Source organism: Rhinolophus sinicus, linkage group LG05 (genome assembly GCF_036562045.2).
Source record: "Rhinolophus sinicus isolate RSC01 linkage group LG05, ASM3656204v1, whole genome shotgun sequence".
Lineage (NCBI taxonomy): Eukaryota > Metazoa > Chordata > Mammalia > Chiroptera > Rhinolophidae > Rhinolophus > Rhinolophus sinicus.
The window spans coordinates 164,289,753-164,309,970 of NC_133755.1; the positions used below are offsets into that span (position 1 = coordinate 164,289,753).

A 20,218-nucleotide genomic window follows, 5' to 3' on the forward strand; every position below is an offset into this window, starting at 1 on the left:
CTATATTTCCCAGTTAAAACATTTAGTCAATTTTGCTTTCATCAGAATGAAAGCACACAAGTCATTGGTCGCCACCCTTCTATCCCTATTCTGAATAAATGAATGAAAGAGTGAATGAATGAGTGATTTGGATACATATATCAGACCAGTTCTTGTCTTCTCCTTCATGGCCACAGATACAAGGTGCAAAAAGATATATATGCTTTCAAAGGCAATACAGGCACAAATGCATACTATTTAGAAATTAGTAGAAAGTGAAATCATTTTTTTCTCTCTAAAATTAAAAAAAATCCACATAAACATTTTATCTTTGTTGAATAAATACTTCCAAATTTCAGTTAGGGCATTCTTAAAATATGAATAGTAAACTTCCAAATTAACGTATAATTTAATTCAAATATTTTTAGTAAGGCTACAAAACATGTTAATATGTTCATCAAGTCCAAAAACTCAAAATTTATATTTTGACATAATAAAAATTATTGCATTTATGCATACATCATGCACATATATTTTTAAATTTTCTTTGGAAACAAAAGAACTCAAGATTAATAGTTCTACCGCAAAGGCCCCACAGGTTTATTAGTTCAAGTTGAATTTTTGAGTATTTAACATAGAGGTTTTAAACAAGGTAGTATGTTACACCTGACCCTAATACTCATGAATGTGTGCTACAAAGCAAACGGGGGGAAAAAATGTTTTCTCATAAGCATAACCAAGCTGAAAGTAAAACAGGGTAAATCCTCCAAGACACAAAACCTATCAGGTACAGTTGCCAGTTGGAAGAAAAATATAAAATTACAAAAATGAGGCAAGGAGAGATAATAAATAAAAAGGAGGAAAACAAGAAAGTTTTACCCGGCAGGACATATTGCTACACTCTCAGAGACAGGCCTAAGTCAGTCTCAATGGTCCTGCCCACTTCTGAGCTTGGTTGAAAAGATCTTGACAGTGCTTCCAAAGGTAGAAAAACCTTTGGGGAATTTGGAGAATTCCTGAGGATATTTTGGATATTTACTTGTACAACAAATAAACATACTGACCCTATCTATCTCAAGGCTTCTGATAAGACAGGGGAAAGGCAGCCTGATAAAACATCTTGCCAATTCAACTCTTAAGGAAAAGGCATCCCAATCCTATAAATGTAAAATCTGATTTGACTGTAGGGCAATTTCTTTAGAAGCTCTGAGGAGTCCCACTACCATTAATCTAGATTCTTGTATTCTAGCAGGTTGAACATATTTTAGGGTTCACAGCAACAGAGAATAGCTCTGAGGGGTAAAAGCAATAGTATATAATATTCACCTCAAAAACGTACTTTCATCAAGCTGTCTGTGCATAAAGCAGGCAAATTTACTTATATTGGCCAGTTGCCTATAAGAAGAATGTGTTTTATTTACAATGTTGCACGTCTTTTCTCTACTTTCCCCAGCCCCTGGCCTGGAACACAATAGGAAGTCGGTAAATGTTTACTGAGTGATCCAGTGAGAGAATGAAGGAATGAATCTACACACACTCACACATACCACACTCGTGTACTATTACACATTTGTGGGGTTAAGGAGAAATTGCTTCTCCCTCCATTCTGCTACCCCTTTTAATTGCTCTCCTTTTAGTCCTTTTAAATTACAGGGTAGTCTCTTATAATTTTAAATTCCTCTTTGTAATACTATGTGTGCCTCTGTGAAAGTTCTTTTACTGGCCCACTTTGCTGTAATAATTGATTCTAAAAACACACAAAAATCAACTAGGCATAACCATGATATAAATCTCACCCCTTTACATTCTATAGTAATATGCTATTCATCTTAACAAAGCAATTTTTAAAAATTTTCTCTAAATTCTATTATTATTCCTATATACTAAATTGTTAATAATATCCCTACAACCTCCTGCTGGATTACTGTATCCCTGCCCTGTTTCCTGGGGGTGAATGTAACACGATGTGCCTATATGACTGTATATCTGTTTACTGGCACATAAATATCCTGAGGACTGGAAAAGAACTGGTGTGTGTGTGTGTGTGTGTGTGTGTGTGTGTGTGTGTGTGTGTACGCACTTCCCTGGATTGTTCTCCATGGAAATCTCCCTCCACATGGGAAAAGAGCCAAGGAGAGCCCGAGGACTTCCCTGACTCTGAGCCAAGGGCGTGGCAAATGTGTGTACCACAATCAGCTGGGAAGGAGGAAGGAGGAAGCAGGGAGGAAGGGGGAAGCTGGTAATAAGTGTTGAAATCTTTACCTTCGGAGAAAATAATCTAGGAATCTAACAATTTTGCAATATTTTAAAGTTCGCAGACTTCTCAGGACTAACACATTCTCTAAGACCAGCCAAAGCACTAGGATCTATTGATGTTTCTATCAACTTGACCCATCCAGGAGAAATCACAGGAAAGCAGGTCCTTTTCTCTCCCTGAGGCAGTTTAATGATATCTTCAAGAGAAGTAGTAACCTTTAGAATGTTTCCACCCCCTATCCTACACACAAGTCTACAAAAGTCATCCCATAATCCTTAAATTGCGAAATGCAGCAGCCCTTTCTTAGATCACAACATTGGTGATGACTTGGTAGCACTTTACACTGTTGAAGACAGAGCTCCTTAAAGAGAGAGCTCCCAGCTCAGGATCTGCATACAGTAGACACTCAGTAAGAGCTCTTCTCTCTTTAAAGTTCCTCTCTCCTTAGTGTGGATATTTGCCTCTCTTGGTTTTCCAGCTACATTTCTGACAGCTAAAATACTTTTGGAATCCTGTATCTGATCTCAAGGTTGACGTGTCATTTCCTGGCCATGCTTCCCCACTTTTCCAGTGTCAGAATTAAGACCTCCTTCCTCGAGTTCTCATAAGCGTTCTCTCTACTCCTGTTATTGCACTGACCATGATCTGCTTTGGATTTCAGTTAATTGAGGTGCATATTCTATATCCCCAACTAAATGTTCAGCTACTTGGAAATAGGACAATTCTAATTTTTCTCAGTATATACCTGTAGCACGAAGCACAAGGTCCTGTACATGGCTGGTTTCCCACAAATGTTGGTTGGATTCTAAAGCTTACTGAAATTGTTAAATGGAATTGTTAACTCCTTCCTGTTTCCCACCCCTCGTGTAGCCAATCACATGCCAGATTCTATACACAGCTTAGTGACAGTATCTCTGCCATCTGTTCCCTCCTATATATTCCTATTACATCCAACCTAGTTCATGGAGGCTATCCCAATAGTTTCTGAAATTGACTACCTCCGGATATTTTTACCTCTTATCTGTGAGGTGAGGAGAGATATATTTCAAAAATATAGTCCAGTCATGTTACTCGCAGCTCAAAAGTGGGCAATGATTCTCAAATGTCTAACAAACTGGTGTGCTAATTACATATTCAAGGTCCTCTATACTCTGTAGGCCTCAGTATTTTTCTTGTCTTTTTTTCACGTCTCCTCTCCACTTACCAACAGTTTGTCCCAAACACACATGTTACTTTTTGTTCCATGATAACACCCACATTATCCATCCCATCTCTTTGCCAATGTGGCTGTAACTCTCTCCACCTGTCAAAACCTTGCCCATCTTTAAAGCCTTCCTTAGGAAACACTTCCTGATCCCCAAGTCTTTCCCCCCACATCACCACAAGAAAATGCATATGATTTCTTTCTCCTCTGAATTGGCAACATTTTATGTATACATTTCTGAGGGTGCTGCTTAGGTTTCTTACATCTAAGTCCAGTATGTACTCGTATTATTTCTGTTTTAGGTTTATAAGCAAGTTAAAGGCTATAATGCAGACTTACTCATGACTGTATTCCTTCAATCACTAGAACACTAAACTTCATAAGGCAGAAATACTATAAATATTCATTGCATTTAACCGAACTAAAGCTTTTACGAATCGCCAAAATGCTCAGGTTCCATGTAAGAAGGAAGGGGGCTCAAGCCAACTTAGTGTTGGCTTCTGTGATGATTGGTGTTCTCAAAATTTCCACTTAAAGCTGATGACAGAATCAAGCTCTGCTAGTCAATGAATAATTTATTTGTGCACAAAACATTCTGTTAATGGAAATCTTTTTATGGCTCAAGAACTAAAATATATTTACTGCCCTATAGTTATTAAATGTGTGCTTTAATCATTAGTATACAAGGTAATGACAAATGATAATTACAGGACCATTAGAAGCTCTTAAATTGATTTAATCAAGAATGCCTCTTCTAAAATTCAAAAACTCCTCAGTGGATGGGAATGGGGGTGGATTATACTGGGACCAGCCAACTCACTGCTACCATCAAATTTAAGAAACTAAGGATACTGCTGTTAGAAATACCACCAATTGAAAGAACAACTTGAGGTTCAAATGACTTACACATTTTTATTTTATTTTAGTGCTCAAGTAGAAATTGCTCTGCTTCCTTGAACAAGACTGCCCCAATCAAATATATCATAGCAGGGGAGAAGAGTGTGTTTTTGTGCATTCCCCAAATTTTCCAGCCTGCCAAAAATTGTTCCTGTGCTGGGCTTTTTCAGCAAGTCCTGAGATGACAATGATCATGCTCCTCAAAAGGAAAAGAGTTATTTTGTGCGTGTGTTTTTATTTTAGAAAGCTGCAAGGCACACCTCTGGCTGCTGCGAGTACTCTGACAAGTACACATGTTCCTGACGAGGTGACTTTGTGGTGGATTTTGGCAGGGGTAAGGTTGAGGGGAAAAAAAATCCTAAGCTCTTGGAAATACTTAAGGAGCTGGAAAAACAGAAAAAGGAAGACTCAGATCTTCCAGTAAATTCCTGTTTCCAACTATAAACCCTCATGAAAAAAGAAAAGTCGAGTATAAGATTTTTATCTACTTTTATTTCAACCTCAACTGGTATACAATCACATTCACCACCCTACTTCCCAAACCCTCTTCTCTCTTTCCCTTTTTCTATTAAAGTAATATTCAAACTCCTAGGCTCAAAGCCTGGCGGCATCATTGACAGTGTTCCCCTGCTCCCTACCCCAGAAGTGCACACACAAGTGCACACACACACACACACACACACACACACACACCCCTCTACCTAATCTGACACTCCTACATTGGCTTCCTGCACAGTCTCCCTCTTAATCATCTGTGTCCTGTCAATCCTATTGCCACCACTCCAATTCAGGCCCTCAACACCTGCCATCACACAATGTCAGGAGATCAGAAGGGACTCTGGGTCCCACTGACAAACTTCTAAAGGACAGGTCTAGGCACTGTTCCCTTGGGTATATGGAATCCAAGGACAATTATCAGAGCCAGTGACCCATGGATTATCAGGAGAGTCTTAAGGAAAACAATTTGAGGTGAAAGTAGCCATAAGGGTGCCATGATGCAAAACCTACAATGTGAGGAACTAAGGAAGAGACTGGAGGAAGTTAACTCAGAAAGAATTCTCTGTACCTGGGATGCAAGTGTTCACGAAAGTTTTCTAAACAGTGCTTTCATCTGTGATGTAAGTGTGGGAGGAGAGGTAAAGGGCACAACATGAGGTGACAGCTCCTCTGTGAATGAATATAAGTGCCAACTAAATGGCTTCTGTGCTTTCAGGAACTCTGGCGCCCACTCACCCCACCCTCACCTCTACTCCCACGCCATCCAACACAACCTGGCAGGATCCACGTACGTTAAGTACAGCTTTGATTGATTACATCACTCCTGCTCAAAAATTTTCAGGGGCTTCCCACCACCACAGGCCAAATTAAATGTATACCCTTCATGCTGAAGTCAAACACAGCTGTACTACACATTCACATTACAGCTACACCTGTATCTCCCAGGAAGCCGTTATATTCAGAGGCCAATAAAACGTCCTTGTAAGGGGAATGTAGGGATTTTTGTTTTGTTTTTGTCTGATGGGGAGGGGATTATTGCTATTTTACTTCAAGATGAATATTTCGCATTCAAAAAGATCACTAAAAAAATCACATAAATTTGTCTTATGGCTCTGCTCTGGATATTTAATAAGTATCAGGCTTGCTGATTCATCTCACTAATATGATTAAAATTAAATCTGTGCCCAGGTATCAATTTGCTGTCCCAAAATAAATTATAAAAGAAAACTCACAGCCAAATATTTTTTATTAAATTCAACAAATATTTATTGCATATCTACTATTTTGTGTCAGTCACCATTTTTAAGGTCGAAGAGAATACCAGTAAAATGAAGACATCGTTTTTGCCCTCACGCAGCTTACAGTGCAGCACGTGAGATAAAAACCTCACAAAAGTCAGTTTACTATAAAGCACGAGAAGAAAAATACAAACAAAAAGAGGCATGAGAGCAATGTAAAATGCTGAAAGGATTCAGAAAGAAGAGATAAAACATGAAGATCTCTAAGTGGCTGATTTTTGTCCAATATCCAGCTTAGTAATTTATGATGAAAACTATAACTGCCATGGGAATCTGAATTCCAAGGCCCATTTTTGATCTATAAGGATGTTGATTGGAGTTTATGAGAATCTCAGAGCGATTGGGTGAACTTAACAGTTAATATCATCAAGGAAAAGGTGCAATGCCTCCAAAATTCCCTAAAATTAGGAGAATTGGTTCTTCCTCCAAACTCCAACATGGCTTCTGTTTCCTTATATGAATAGAGGGACCACGTCAACAAAGCTCCAATATCTGAACACTGCCAGTCAGCTAGACCACTGATCTGGCAGAGAATGACACTGCTGGAAGAACTAGAGTCGATTCTGGTTCTGTGACTCTCTTGGACTGTGGCTTTGAACAAATCACTTAGTTGTAACCCCTCAAGGCTCCATTTCTTCATATGTAAAACAAAATGTGAGTAACAGCTACATAATAGTTATTGCCTTAAGTGAGATAATATAACATGGAAGCCACTTGTAAACTGTAAAGCATTACCCAAATGGTTATTCAGGTCATCACAGTAACAAAGCATAAGATTACTAAGTTCCATCGTGTAGGTTTTGTGTGGTAAGTAAAAGATGACAGGTTCCCCCACACAGCCATTCTATACAGCAAGCGAAAGTAAGGAAACTGAAAAGAGAGGCAGAAGGAAATACTATGAAATGATATAAAAGCAACCCACAGTCAGTTTTGCAGGTAGCTACAGAATGCGTGTGGAAAAACATGTGCTTTGCTCATACACTGGTTTAATTAATGCCTGCCGACTGAGTGATGAGTACATAAATGAGTAAAAGCGCTGTCGGTATGAATGAATCGAGGTATAGCCAAGCGAAATGCTTGGAAAAGCAGGGACAGTCAAGTTTTATAGAAGAGTTAGGAAAGAAAATAATTTTGAAAAAACAAAACCATGTAGCTAATAGTAAGGCACTCCAACTCACAGAAACTGCGATGGGAGAACCTACGGCAGTCCTTACAAGCAGAGCATAAGCGTCCACAGGTTTCACAACAGTATTGTAATAATCAGAAATACTGATACCCTCTTCAGTTATCTTAAAACACAGAGGCCCCAAACAGAAGGACTGTATGCCCCTAAAAAGCTATAAAAATGACCCTACGTAAAAGGAAACATTTTGAAAGCCACAGCACCTTGCCGTGCCTAAGGTTTACTCTGAATTAATGTAATAGGAAAAGTTGTATCAAACCCACAGAGGACAGAGAGTCGATCTCATTTGTAACCTTATCAAATCTTTATAAGACCTGCTAAAATATGTCCAAATAGGAAGGATTTAGAAAGCATTAAAAGTTTTCCTCACTGTTATTTTCCACATTGGTGTAAGAAATAACAAAAAAAAAAAGAAAAAAAACATACAAAGGCATATCAGAAGAGAAAGGAGCAGATGGATGGATGAACAATGAGTCTGGGAAATCACAAAATCCAGCAATTTCCACAGAAAATAGAGTAACACATTTCAGACTTCCTAATTTAAAGATTTTGATAACTTCTGACTCCAAAAATTACTATCATAACTATGCAATTATCATCAAATTAATTAGTGCTCTGAAACCTGATTTCCTCAAACGAATATGGGATTTTGAATTCTTACTTTTAAAAGATTAAGTAGCTACAGTACAGAATCTGACGCTGCAGAATGTGCCTAGTGAATGTTAATAGTTTTCACTTTCCTTTTTATCTTTCCTCAGCTTGAAGAAGAAATACCACTTACATAATTCTTAAATAATTGCCTCCAATGCAATGAGAGCACATAAATCTGCACGTGAGATTAAAAGTCCATAGTCCAGCTAATATTGCCTTAAAATGAATAAAGTTGAAACCAGTCAAAAGCACTGGCTACTTGAAGTAAAATGGTAAGACATGAGGAGTCACATTATTATAAAGATAACATAATTTGGATCAACTATCTTTTACAAAAAGTACCATAAAAAGATCATTCTAATCATGAGGGTTTTCCTTTTTTATCTTGCTGTTTTCTATTTACTTCCACTTTGGAGTGGGGAAAATTGGACCAATTTTTTAAACATATTATTTAGAAAAAAATTTTTTCACGCGGGCTAATGGTCAAGGCCAAGTTCACAGATAAAGTCGAAGAGCAGTTGTTGATTGTGCAAGGCATACACATCATGAAAAAAACCTTACCAATTTCATAGGAAGTGTTTCCTTACCAACACAAGTATTTGGTTTAATTGAGAAAATGTACTCATTGCTACAGGTTATGTACACAATGAAAGGTAAAGAAACAGTTACATGATCAATAAAATATAATTATTGTTATGCTTAAACAATGATTGTGACCATTAGCCCTATCAATCACTATCACCATAATCATTACTAGTTACTGAGTCCCTACCACCTGCCAGGAGTTTAATCCTCACATAACCTTATGAATTAAGTGGCATCCATATTTAATTCAAAGAAGTAATTATTTTAAAACACAGCGAACCCAATGAGCTGACTTAACCAAAGGCTTCCAGAATTCAGTGTGATAAACAAAGAGAAGGCCAGCTGTACTCAATGTCCAGGCCATACCCATTCTCAGGAGGCACGTACAGAACAGTCTCCTAAACATAATTTACATTAGCTCCTGCCAAACAAAATTTAACTGTAACACTGTAGGGTACTTTGGGAATAATTGTAAAAGCCAGCCTTGCAAGTAGATGGAAAATTAAATGTGGCAGACAAAGACATTTAAGTTAGTGGCTCAGAGCATTAATTTTCATCTTCTAACATCTATTATAGCTATTGAAGAAATTAAAGCTTTGCCTTTAAAACTCTCTTTAACATTTCTCTTCCTGATGGGTTTTTCATCTAACTGCTTTATATCCCTTTAATTATCCAAAAATGTTTCCGAATGGGACCATGTGCCCATAACAATGGAAATTATTGGTCACAAATGAATCTTGGGTTATGAACCTTACAGGCAAAATAAGAAGCCTGGGGTTTCCACACTTGATATTTCTACACTCACCAAATGCTCAAAAGGGCTACACTAGCAAATCCAGGTCCTCAAAGGACATTATCTTAGACAAAGGGCAGGCAGTTTTTGTCATTGCATGTAGTATGTAACTGTGTCCATGAAAAACCACCTGACCTCATCGTGTCTTAAGATGTCCACAGGTAAAGCAGACAGTATTATTTTGGTTTCGAAGTCTGCTCCCCAAATGATTATACACTTTCCTTTCTTATTCAGTATCATCCGTTGGGTTTTAAAATAGCTCCACTTTATTCAGAGGAAATTTGAGTAACAAGCTGCACAGTTGAGAAAGAGGAATAAAATTTAGTATTTCAGAAACTCAAATCCTGTGACTTAGACTAGGAATACAATTTTTTTCTCTCTCAATTTTCTGGTACTGTGTAAAGGGTTAATTAAAGCATGAATGTGCCTGAATTTTAAAATAAATAAATAAATTACCAAACCTTAAAATCAGTATCATTTAGTCTTCTGATGCCAAAAATCTGTTTGACAGAGCAGGTTTCACTATACTGACATTTTAACAGTAGCCAAAGTCCTGTTCCCACTAAATTCTATCTTGGCAGCACCGATAATTTTCTAAAAGCTTAAACTCTTCCTAGTTTAGCGTTCTCTGCCTCAAGAGCTTTCTGCAGAAACACTGCAACAAGGAAGTTGAATTGAGTGAGTCTTTAAGATATCTATTCTTATCAGAAAAGCCAAGATTTCTGTTAAATGAGAATGGACTAAAATAACAGTTACTGATTTACTCAAAATGTTCATTATACCTTAGATTTGAATCTGACACAATACAGCACAGTTACACATAAATATCTTACTAAAAGTAAAGCCTGATATTCTCACATTACCTAAAGATTACAACAAGCAAATAATCTTCCAAACAGTAAATAAAAGGACCTGGTTTCAATCTATAAATGACAACATGTCTTAATCTTCTCATATTTCAGTAAGAACTGAAAAAAATACAATAAAAACTTAAAAACATGTTCATCTAGAGAGCATGCCAGACATCTTTCACAGGTTTAAGGGCCTCAAATCATTACTGTCAAAAATTCATATAAAGCTTAATATTTTGCTTGAGATATCTTTCTAATAATTTTGAAATCAAACCACATAGAAAACACTTGACTCAACTTACCCAGCAGATGAATGTTAAAAAATTGGTAAGAAGTGTTCCAACCAAATCAATTCGCTTAATTTTTCAAGTAGATCTGATTACTATCGTCTTTTAAAAAATGCAAAGACTCCACCTAATGAGGAAAGAAAAACAACAACAGAGTGGTGTTTAAACCAGAGCAGCATTATATGATGTATACATTCATAACATAGAAATCAAATCAAGATTATTATAGCTTCTCCTAAGTTGCCGTGCTACTTAAAACTATAAAACAACAAAAGCATCTGCCAACTAAATTAAATTTTCCACTTTGGGGTAAAATGAATGTTCAAGCATAGAGAAAACAATAAAATAGCACAACAAAATGTGAGAGCAGATTTTATTTTCAGTAATGATGGGCACACGGAAATGATGACTATATAATGTCAGGATATGTAAAATTAAACATGAGGAAAAGATGCAACTGACTGCTCTGGAATTCGATTCATTGAATCTAATTAATTTACTGATGCAATGAAAATGTGTAGGTTGCAGTTCCTTAAAGCCCTACAGCCCTAGATACATGCAATCACTGCTGAGGAATATAAACTAATACCCAGATAGATTATTTGGAGAGAACTCACTAGCATGAATTTTCAAATCATTCTTAGAATGTTACACCTTGTATCCCATAGAGAGTTTATACTTCAGTAAAGACTCATAACCAGCTTAATTATGGTGTTATAAATAATATCAGTTACTTCTACTCGCCTTACCAATAGATGTATCTTTGCTGAAGCCCAAATATTAAATTATTATCTCAGCTCCAAGAGAAAGGTTGAGAGAAAGCGAGCTGTATCTTAAGCTATAGCTTGAGCCTAAAATAAATGGGATGCTGGAAGGTTAACCAGAAGAGTGAGACAGAAAATTGGACAGCTTCCAGCTACTCCCAAATCAGGTCCCTCCAGGGTAGAGTTAGTATGTTTTAAAGTCCCAGAGTATCAAACAAAACTATATTCAAGTGAAAGTTGACAAACCTACTCCAATGCCATAAATACACAATTTTTTTATTATACAATTTGGAATTAGCCACATAGTGTCATTTCCCCAATCCCACTACATACACTAGAAAAGTTAATTGATAGTTATCTCAGTTAAAAAAAATGGTTGAAATAGATTTGCTATCCACTATTGGAAGGTCGATGCTCAAAAACAAGAACAACAAAATAAATGTCCCTAACAATGGAAAAAACAAATGGCAATAATTATACATACTAAGTAGAAATCCACAGTAGTCGTAGGAAATAGGTTTTCACTTCCAAGACAACCTAGGCCTAGATTCTAGTCTTACTGCTATTCAAGAAATAGTTATCAGGGAAACTCAATTGGACGTGGTCTCAAAAGACATATTGATTCACAGAGATAAATAGTCTTAAATATTATTCTAGGGTTCTTGCCATAAATACGACAAGGCAAATGTCAAGTGGGTTGGTTACTTTAAACTACAATAGGTGAACAAATATAGGCACCTAAACAATGAACTGCAAAATGACACAACACATTCATTTTTCACATTTGAACATCTAGAGGTGAGAAAATATTTTTGTATTGTTTCAGGACTTTTATGAAAGAATTACAAAGGTTCTTTCAAATAATATTGGGTAGCTAGCTTCATCATTTTATCTCTGAATTCTTGCCATGATGGTTTTGTGCTAAAACACTGGTTAACAACTTATCTTTATGTAAGTCACTATCCAAGAAAGAGCAAGGGAATATCCTTTCATGATGCAAAATGAACTTGGAGATTCTTAAGACTCTTTTCTCACAAATGCAACCATCATGAACTGTTGGTGGGATTGTAAATTGGTGCAGCCACTACGGAAAATAGTATGGAGAGTCCTCAAAAAAATTAAAAATAGAACTGCCATATACCCCACCAATTCCACTTTTAGGTATTTATCCAAAGAAATGGAAAACATTAATTCGAAAAGACATATGCACCCTCATGTTCACTGCAGCATTATTTACAATAGCCAAGATATGGAAGCAACTTAGGTGTCCATCAACAGATGAACAGATAAAGAAGATATGGTACATATATACAATGGAATATTACTCAGCAAGAAGAATGAAACACAGCCATGTGCAACAACATGGATGGAACTCAAGGGTATTACATTAAGTGAAATAAGCCATACAGAGAAACACAAATACCATATGGTTTCACTTATATGTGGAATCTAAAAAACAAAACAAAAGATATACAAACTCATAGATACAGAAAACAAACTGATGGTTATCAGATGAAAGAGTGGTTGGGGGGATGATCAAAATAGGTGACAAGGATTAAGAAATAGAAATTGCCAGTTATAAAATCAGTCACTAGGATGCAAAGTGTAGCATAGGAAACACACCCAAAAATATTCTAATAATTATGTATAGTGTAAGATGGCTACTAGATTGACCGTGGTGATCACTTTGTAAGGTATACAAATGTCTAATCACTATGTTGTACTCCTGAAACTAATATAATATGTCATCTATAATTGAAAAATACATTTTTAGAAAAAGAATCCTTTCTCACTAATTTTTCTATGTGTAATATGGAATTGACCTGTACAAAAGTCTAAATCTATCATCCCTGTTTCTGCCTTTGCTCATTTAAGTTAAGTACTGCTTTCTTAAAATATGGAGTTCTTGCCTTATAAGCAGACTTTAACTACTTGAGTGTGGCCAGTCATTAAGCCAGTTTTTTTCAGAGGCTTTCCACCTATAAAATAGCAAATATGCTCTAATTTCAGTCTGACTATTATTATCTGAGTGGCCAGTAATTTCATGTTACCTAGGAATTATTCAGTGGTGGTATGGGCACCTCATATCAAACTTCAAAAGTAGTTAAGTACAAAATATATTAGTCACCTGTAAGGATGATTCAGTTAAATGATTGCCCCTAATTAGCACAGATCCAGATCTGTTGTCTGCTTAACAGGTGAGCCTCACGTGTACAAACCACAATACAACATTCATTGGAACTGTTCATTTCCTTAGCAGTGAACAGTAACATCTGTGATATTATCATAGGTCCCTTTCAATTTCTATACCACACTGTAGTGCAACACCTAAAACAATTTTATAACCTGATGAAAGCAGTTGAGTCTAAACCTCCTTACCTTCCATTTCTTTTTATTGCCTGCCTCACCACACTAGGAAACAAAACAAAATCAAACAAACGCCTCAGTCAGTGGTATTTTGACTCCACCAGAAAATCTAAATACATCTGAACTTTGTATTTCAGTTAGTTATGTGGTCTAAACAATGGAGTTTTACTCCATTAGGTAATATTTGATTGTGTCTGTCACTAATTGGTCTACTTCAGTTATTTGTGTATAATAAATCAGATGTACCTACAATGATGTATCTGAGTATCTTTCTCTAGCTGAATGGCTTACCCCATGAAGTATAAAGGAACCATGCTCCCTGAGTTGACCGGGACACTCTGGCAGTACTTTGGCCATGTGTGCTGTTGCAACAGTGAACATAGTAAGTCAGTTCTTTCAGAAGCACTATATGGTAGCAAAGAGCATCCTGAAGTAAGATTGTGAATTTTAACGTCTTTATAGGCCTGGACTAATTCTTAGTGGTCATCAAACACCCTCCTTTTTATTGGGGATGAGCCTGAGGCCCAGAAGGTCACAGTCACTTGCCCAAGGTCATGCAACTAGAAAGTAGGTTTCCTGACGACCCCTATACCATTTTCTCTTTTACCTCACAGAACTTCCATAGGCAAAAGTTGAATTATATTCAGCAGGAGTTTATTGAGCACCAATGATGTTAAAGATGCTTCTCAATTTAGGATGGGAAGGAAATAAGTGCAAAGTGAGTGAGAGTAGATCCGCAAATACCACGGGCTCCAGGCCATCCTCTTTATCACGGTTATAATCAACTCACTTATATGCACACCTAGTAAAAAACAGGTGGAGGAGAATATAGAGACTGAAAATACCTTGAGGCTGTTACACACCCAAGACATCTTGGCACATTTTGGCAGCACTCCAGATAACATAAGGAAAGTGTTACCTAATGGCCAGAGTTAGTGTACCTGTCTTACTTAGTCATTTATATTATTGTTCCAATGTAACAACATTGAAGAGATTTTCAACCAGAAAAACACTCTTAATCCCACCACCCAAAGGCAATTATTTTCATTTTTAAAAATTTTAATCTAATATTTATTTGCCCATATGTAAGCATATTTTCACATAGATGCTTTCATAACATGTATAATTATGCATCCTAATTTTTACATTATATTTCTATGTATTTCACATAATTCTCTTTTTCACTAGCCATATAACTTTCCATAGAGTTAAGATATGTAGGCATTTATTTCCTTTATTATTCCTATATGTGAGAACATTACAGATCTTCTCATGTATTTTTAACACTACAGATGCAATTTTTTTCCTTAAAATATTAACAGAAATACAATTATTATATCAAAGTGTAAGGATATTTTTATTGACTTCATATTTATAGCCAAATGGACATCAGGAGATTGAAATGACCTATAAAGCCACTAACAATAAATGAGCATTCTACTTTCAACAAACTACCTCACCATTTTATGTGATTACATTTTTTTTGGCAGTTTATTTAATGTAAAATGGTATTTCAGGGTTGTTTTTTTATTTTAATGGTGACCATAATTACTCTCCTAGTTTAAAATAATTTTATTGTCTTTCATCGTTAATGAAGTTATCTATTCATATGACTTGATTATATTTGGGTCCTATTTTTTCTTATTTAAATGGGCTTTTAATATTATGTATATAGTAATTTTTCTACCAATTGCTCTGTAAGCTTATTTTTAGATAATTAAACATTTAATATATCTGGCATGTATTTGGATCCAGGTACATATTGAAACATTTATGACAAATTCCAAGTTACCCACAATACTACTTACTAAGCTTGCTATATTTCATTTTATGTGCATATTCTATTGTAATGTGTCCATTTCTGGGTTGCCCATTTTGTTACATCGACTTACGTATTTAAAATGGAATGTTCAAAAAAAAAAAAAATGGAATGTTCAGATGTCAACGTGTTACAGTTTTCATGTTCATTATCACGTGAATGTGGTATGCACGTGTTAGGCGGTTTTAATTAGTCTTTGCTTTACACTATGTTTGAATCCATGGTAGGGCTAGATTCTACTCCTGCTTCTCTTTTTTACAAACATTCCTTGATATTTCTTTGTGTGCACATGTATATTTGTGAAATTATCATCCATTTTCCTCAGATTATGTTATTTCATTAAGTGTATCATCTATCCTCCATATTCAGCCATACCCAAAAAATTGCCGTTAGGAATTTGAATAAAATTGTGTTAATCACACACATAAGCATCTTTTCAAAATTTTGCTTTCTCATGCTAAAAAACATAGTATAGTATATGCATCTCTACTTTTATTACATTTTAACTTGTATTCAATAATACATTCTACTAGTCTCCTTCTGTACCTTTCCTAATTTCCATTTCACTTGCTTGGAAATATTTCATTCCTCAAAGCCAGCACTAAATTGTATTAATTCTTCACAAGATCACCTGAATATCCTTTACATCTATGTGAACACTGATTAAATAGAAGACAAGTATTTTAAGTCGTATCTAAAATAAAACATTTTAACTGCCTGAACAAAAGTGAAATTAAACTGTATGTAAAAGACACAACCACAAAATAATATCCCACACAACCAATTTATATTCTTAGTATATTTATAAGATGAAGCCCTAAGTTCATTTAAAGCACAGCTGAATGGCTGAGGTTACCTAATGCCTTCCCCCTTTCCCTCCATCCCAACCAGTGTCTCTTATATATGTTATCTGTGAAATAAGTTTGGATTCAGAGATAGAAAAAAAACAAAAAAGAACAGCAAATGACTTTAAATTATAATAAAAATATTTTAAACTAACGTTTGACTGAGAATAGTCTACATATTGTTCTATATGTTAATTAATCCATGTGTTATCTTCCTTGATTTAAAGAACCTAGGTACCCTCGAGGAATCTTATATTTTATAAAATTTACATTGTACATGAAGAATTCCAGATACTACGGTGAAAGGAAAGAGAAAGGCAAACAAGAGGAATGGGAGGAAGAAAAAATCCAGGAATATCTGTGAAGTTGGGCAAATAAGGACAGAAGCTGTTTTCCATCCACACTTTGAAAGTCACGCTATGTGTCAAGCTGAGTGAAAGCATGAGTGATGTGCTTCTCCACTTTCCTGAAGAAACATGTAGAAAATGTGGCAAATATTTCATCTAAGCCTTGTTTCCTGAAAAACTGCAAGATGCCCACAAATTTTCTTTCCCAGAGTTCAAAATAGCAAGCTGAGTGGGTGTAAGCACTTGAAGTGAAGAAGAAAAAAAAGGTAACTAAGGAAAAGGAAATCGTACTTTTTGCTCCTCAATTTGAGAATTTTAAAAGAGGCCATTTAAAGAGATTTTAATGATTTGGATCTGGTTGTCTTGAATCAGAATAATATGTCCTGATCATTTCAACAGGGCCCTCTGGCCACAATTAAACATTTTCTTACCCTTTTCTATGTTAGGACTAAATTTACAACCTCCTTGTTACAGTAAGAGTGGCAGGTTCGCTCAGCCACAACCAGATCCCTAAGACAATACAACACTGGCATAAAGGGAAAGTTGAAAGTTCATGGGGTCTCCACCCCTCCAGGAAAAGGAACCTTCCTCTACAGGGCTGTGAAAACTTTGTATGTGAGTTAGCAGAGGAGCTTGTTAAAATGTTGATTATAGTTCTGTAGATCTGGATGGGGTCCAGGTTGTTAAAGCACCCAGGTGACGCTGATGTTTTGGTCTGAGGTGCACACATCGAGAAGCAAGATTCTCACCTATCACAAAGGTTTACTAATAGCCAGACACCGGAAATAACAACCAACCAGTAAAGAACATTTGCAAGGCACCTAACACTGTGCCAGCTCTTAGAGGAGATAACAAAGTGCCTAATAGCACAAGTTTTGAACAAGCACATAGAAAGTTATTTTAAAAACTTAAGGGCCAAATGCTACACTCTGTGGTAAGGATACTAAGAGTAATAGGAATTGAGAACAGGGACAGTTCTGTAGGGGGTAGAACAGTGGCACATGACTTCATAGAGCAGGTCAAACTTGATCATGCCTCAGGTTGCAGGGGATGTGGACAGAGAAAGAGCAAGGGACCAGAAAAGGCAATTCTAGAAGGAAGCACCCAGAGTTCCAATAAGAGAAAACCACAGTGCACTTGCTTTGTGGTTGTAGATATTATCATTTGAAACCTGTAACCAGAATTTACTTTTAAGGAGGTGAAGGGAACTTCCGACCTCCTTTAAAATTTGTAGCTTTGGGAACTATAATGCTGTTCCAGTTCAGTAAAGAAATGGGTAGTCTTACCTTAGTCTTATGCAAATTGTCTCCATTGGCAAAGGCAACAGTGTTACTAATGACATTTTAGGGGTAAGCCTGGCAGCAGAGAATTACCATTTTTGTGTGTATATATACATATATATATATATATATATATATATATATATATGCCTTTGATTAACAACTGTCTTTAATGATTAACAATTTTAACAGCATTAGAATATAACTTTTCATTATAATAGAATTAATAATCTTTTATTCAGTGTTTGAATTTTACTTTCATAAGAAAAATCAACAATTTTTTTCCTCCTATAGGATGCTTTTGGATGGCACATACCCACACAACACCCTCGGCTCCAACATTATTCTTCCTTTTCCTCCCACACGGGCTGACAATGGGAAGAAAACACATCCAGAAAAAGAATGAAATTATTAATGAATTGTGTCCTAGGTGTTTTTTGTTTTAATCTCTTCAGAGAGTTTTAACTATTAACCCACAATATGTTAGATATATTGCCCAATGGAATCAGCAGAACAGGGACACAGGATTGCAAAAGTCAATATAAACATGAAAATTCAATTTGAAACATTTTTACTGAAGAAAACCACGGAGAGATGAGGGTACCTGTAAGCTGCAAGAGGGAAAGGGATGCATTTGAAGAGAAACAATACATTTTAGGTCAAGTCAACAATCTGACTGAGTTCCCAGTTTCATCTTCAGAACTACCAAATTCATGACCTTATTGTAAGCAGTAAGAAATAATAGATAGAACACCTGAAATATTATACTTCATACTGATGTTAAGTTCTATGACTATGGTTTAACCACAGCTACCGTCCCTTCCATGTTCCTGTCCTACAAAAATTCCCAGTGTTTTCTGGGAGATGAAGTTTAAGCAATGGATTATGGCAACCTCTGCAATTTCAAAGTATCTAGACTTAAACATTATAAGATACCTGCATCACTAGACCTGTTAAATAAGGCCCTAGTATTTAGATGCACCAGTGGAGTTACCTACTCCCCCCAATCTAATACACACATATCACAAATACAAAGACTCATTAATGACAAGAAAAAGATATTACTACAACGATGCTAAATTGTTACCCAGGAATGGATGCAAAGCACTAAATAGAATGCAAACAAGCATGGCCTACAAAGACAGTGCAAGTGGTCTTCTACAGATCTGATCCCCTTTCTATTCTGAACCCTCAAGGGTCCTCCCCTAACTAGGTCATGGGATCATACAGGTTGCACTCTCCAACCTACTACAAAAGAAGAGCTAATAATCTTTTCTATATGAGCCTGCCAAAAATGCAATGTGTCCTCATTAGAGAAAGAATTTATGGAAACTAATAAACAAAAATAAAAAACCTTTGGACGTTATAAAATTTAATACAATGCAATTTTTAAAAAATGGTTGGGGAATGGGTTTTACTAAAATAGAAGAAACTCACCCTCTGTAGGATATGCTATTACGAAGCCTATGACGATACAGCGCAAGGTACTGTGCCATCTAAACAGGAACAAGATATGGGCTGCTTTCAGTCTACTGAGGCAATTTCTGTTTGAATTAAATTGGCCCTTCCGAAAACAGTTCATCAATGAGAAATTCTCTTTTTCCCCACCCCTCTCTGGTCTGGGTCTAGCCTTTCAGTTAGTTATAAGGCATAACTCATTTTTTTCTTCCCAAGTATCTATAATTATAATCCTGTGTTTATGTGACCACCTGCTTTCAGAATTACATATATATGTGTATATATGTGTATATATATATATCTATCTATATATATATATATATATATATATATAATTTCACACACACACACACACACACACACACACACACACACACACCCCAGAAGTCATAAGAGTTAAATTTGCAACAGCACAGACTTCTAACTACAAGCCTGGAACCATGGAGGGAAAAGGTTCAGTTAAGAAAGATTTCCAGAGCCAGAATTACTGTCCTCACTAACCAGACTGCCAGGACTAGATCAAATGAAGGTCAATGCAATGTCCCCAGAGGAAGCTGTTCAACTCGCTGGGTCAGTTCCCCTGGGAACTGCCAAGGAGGCCCTTCAGACTGACAGCCAGCCTGGCAGACCTGGTGTCTTCCCCAGGCAGAGAGGCCCTCCCCCCAGAGGACAAACACCCAAAGCCAACAAAGCCCAGCTGAGCGGCTGGGGGCAGCCACTTGTGGCTGACACAAAGGCAGGCTCCCTCTGCAGCAGGAGTGTTAGAAACCTCTGACAAGGACTTGGGCTGTAGAAATGTATACTGCCAAACAGGACATCCCTCCTGGCATTCTGATGAGTGAAGCCCAGGCCAGG

The 20,218-nt window shown here is 36.4% G+C and overlaps 1 protein-coding gene across 12 annotated transcripts in view; it reads right to left on the bottom strand.

Moving 5' to 3' along the window:
• The window catches only part of HIVEP2 (HIVEP zinc finger 2), a 183,668-nt gene that overhangs the window by 70,229 nt on the left and 93,221 nt on the right, over positions 1–20,218 (bottom strand). For all 12 annotated transcript variants that reach the window (XM_074333647.1, XM_074333648.1, XM_074333646.1 and 9 more), the window contains one exon: positions 10,499–10,610. The gene's annotated coding sequence lies outside the window, so the exon portion shown is untranslated. The remainder of the gene's footprint in view (positions 1–10,498; positions 10,611–20,218) is intronic.